The following is a 3,085-nucleotide window of genomic DNA, read 5'->3' as shown; positions in this document are numbered from 1 at the left end:
CGAATTAAATTGAAGGAGCAGATGGACGAAGAAAATATTTCGACACAATGACGACTCGTGACAGGTTTTAGCGTTAAGTTAAATTAAAATTCGCATTAATGTGATTTAATATTGTACATGGACTTTTCGTGTCCGCAAGCTAACTGCACTAAGAACCATCACAGCACTAAATTGATAATACATTTTACTTACGTATGATACAATAGAGAATAACATTTATCCATACAAATAACTTAACGTGCGTAAGAATGTGACAAGCCTTCTTCATCCACTTGCCTGTTCAATTGCATATCTGTACATATCGATCAGTTTCTACTACCGCACCGGAACATTGGCTCGTTTTCATACTGTACGTTTAGCGCTAAATATGGCATTTCCCAATGCAGTTCCCAACTCATATTTGCATCGATTGAGTTTTTCATGTAAGTGAAATTCGAGACCGAGGGAACCATATTTAGCGCTGAATATAAACAAGTTGGAATAAAGTAAATATATGTACAACGTTCGCCAGTCATATCTGAACAGGATTCATTAAAATCAACACGCGTAAACGAATTATGGGTTCTGCGTAATCAGTAACAAGTAAATAAAATAATAAAGATTTATGGAAAATATTTATCTCGCCATTTTTAAAGGCGATTTTGTTATATCACTATGACAAAAGTTCTCCGATCAACAGTTATTAATTAAATAAAAAATCTGTATGCCGTTCCGTTGACCAGATTATAGAATAGGCTTCTCGCTTAAAGTATGAACAATAATCGTCGGACCCATTCGATAACACGATTCTAAAATGACCTCTGATTTTTGAACAATTCATTTTGAATTGCTCAAAAATTTCTCGTCGTGAATTTTTTGGACTGAGTCAAAGTGCCTGCCAATAGTGATTTTTACTTATGGAAGTCTTGGCCGACCGCAAAAGTTTAGAACAGCCGAACCGATTAGATTCATCCGCGATAGTTATACTCACAGCTCTGCTCGATTATTGCTTTCAGATTTCAGAACACTTCGCTCCCTTGTAATCGATTCGGATGTATGTATATAGACATATTAGTACAACGACGAGGCTAGTCCGCTTATAACGGGTATCGCAAAATGGAGCAAAGCTGATTAGGCCTTTCAAAAAAGTCGATGTGTGATATATATATATATATATCTCTCTCGTTTTAGTCGATATATTCAAATATCATAGATGTTCAATAATCAAAATATCACATTCTATTTATGTTTTTGCATCCTGTTTCTATAAAAACCAAAATCAATGTCAATTGGCTATCTAAATATATATTATATTAAATATATATTCAATTTTATATACTATATATATTTAATATATGTATATTAAAAGTTGATACACTCTAAGAAGTTTGAAATACTTTGATTCTTGATAAATATTATAGAAATATCAGCCATGTGAAATTGATTATTTTTATATATGTTATTTACTAAATAATATCATGATTCAAATAGTAATAATCGATATTTTATTTAACTGATTTATTTCATATAGTCGTTGAAGACTTACCTTTTTGCAATTATTGAACAACGGCAACAAATTATTTGAAATGAAACGAGAGATCAATTTAGATGTTCCACTCGTGCCTTTCTCATTTTACGATACTCGACGCTACTGCGCAGGATCGAAAACGCGTAGGAAACGTAACAGCGATTAGTCGAATTACGATAAAATGGTTTAGAATACGAGTAAGAAGCCGATCATCGATTGCACAATGAGATGATCGATGTTAAACGCCAAGGTGTATTGCGTCAGGTAGCGAGTCGATCTTTCGATTGTCGCTGCGACCATGCAACATGCGGACGTGCAGCGCATTCGTATTATCGCAGTGCGTGCAAACGATAACGGCCTCCCATTCTCGGACATCACGGGAGAATCCCATTCTCGGAGACGTTCCTTTTAAAAAAAAAAAAGAAAAAAACACGTTACGTTCTCCCGCGGACATTGCGCGATTTCGCCTTAATAAATCACCGTTATCTCCCATCCCGAACGTCAGGTTTTTCTCTTTAGACCGCCTCTATTGTGTTACGTGCAGCATTCGCGATAGCGAATCCCTCTGCTCCCTAAAGTGACTCGCATGAGTTGATTGCGAATTTACTCGACATTTTTATTACACGTTTAATAATTATTTACACCGATCGCCACTATTTTATACAAATTGCAGATTGGCTTGGATTTTTAATCGGCGCGATAAGATTCCGATCGTTTGCTATAATTCGGTAATCGAGTCTTGAGCAATTACTGTAAAATAAAATCTCGATTTGTCTCATTTTTCAAATTAAAAAAAATTTTAAAGAAATAAATTCAACTTATAACGTTATGTGTAATACAATAATGTAAATATAAAATATCATTTTTAACAAGTCATTTCTCAATAATTATGAAACAGAAAAACATGTCAATTGCAAGCTCCAATCTACTAAAAAGGAAATGACGAGCTTCTTCCTCATAAAAGAAATTAAAAAATAAAAGATATTAAAAAAAGAAGATATGTGTGACGTTCGAGTAAACAAATGAAAAGCTGGTCACCGCATTATTTCACCGACAATGGTTTTATCTTTCGACGCACGGTCAAAGGACGCGAGTCTCCGGGCGACGTGGAATTTCGAGAATGAAAGGATTCGAGAGTGACACTATTCCTCGGTGAACCAATCAGCAGTTTATGCCACGTCGCGCTGTTTCTTTATGAATCGTCAATTCGGACCCCGAAATTCTTCGGATTTGGGATTTTCTTTTTTTCTTTGCGTTTTTGAGGCATAAATCGGGCATCATACGTTTATGCGTTTACGTCTCTCTAATCGTTATAATGTAATATTTAATAATTAGTACAGAGAGATGTTATTTATATTTATAATATAATATTTATATATAATATATATATATATATATATATATATAATATCACTAGGGTACATATGTACAGGGACTGCAAATAGTAGGAGGTGCTCTTATATTGCAATATCGTTCTCTGTCTTGTTAAGACTTAACGTACACAGGTAGAACGTAGACTCACACGGGACACAGGTACGCGCTCATAGACTTACCCTTTTTTTCGTTTCTCTCTCTCTC

This window comes from Atta cephalotes, assembly GCF_000143395.1.
Source record: "Atta cephalotes unplaced genomic scaffold scaffold00005, whole genome shotgun sequence".
Classification (NCBI taxonomy): Eukaryota; Metazoa; Arthropoda; class Insecta; order Hymenoptera; family Formicidae; genus Atta; species Atta cephalotes.
The sequence above is the reverse complement of the archived record's forward strand: the minus strand, read 5'-3'. Positions refer to the sequence as shown.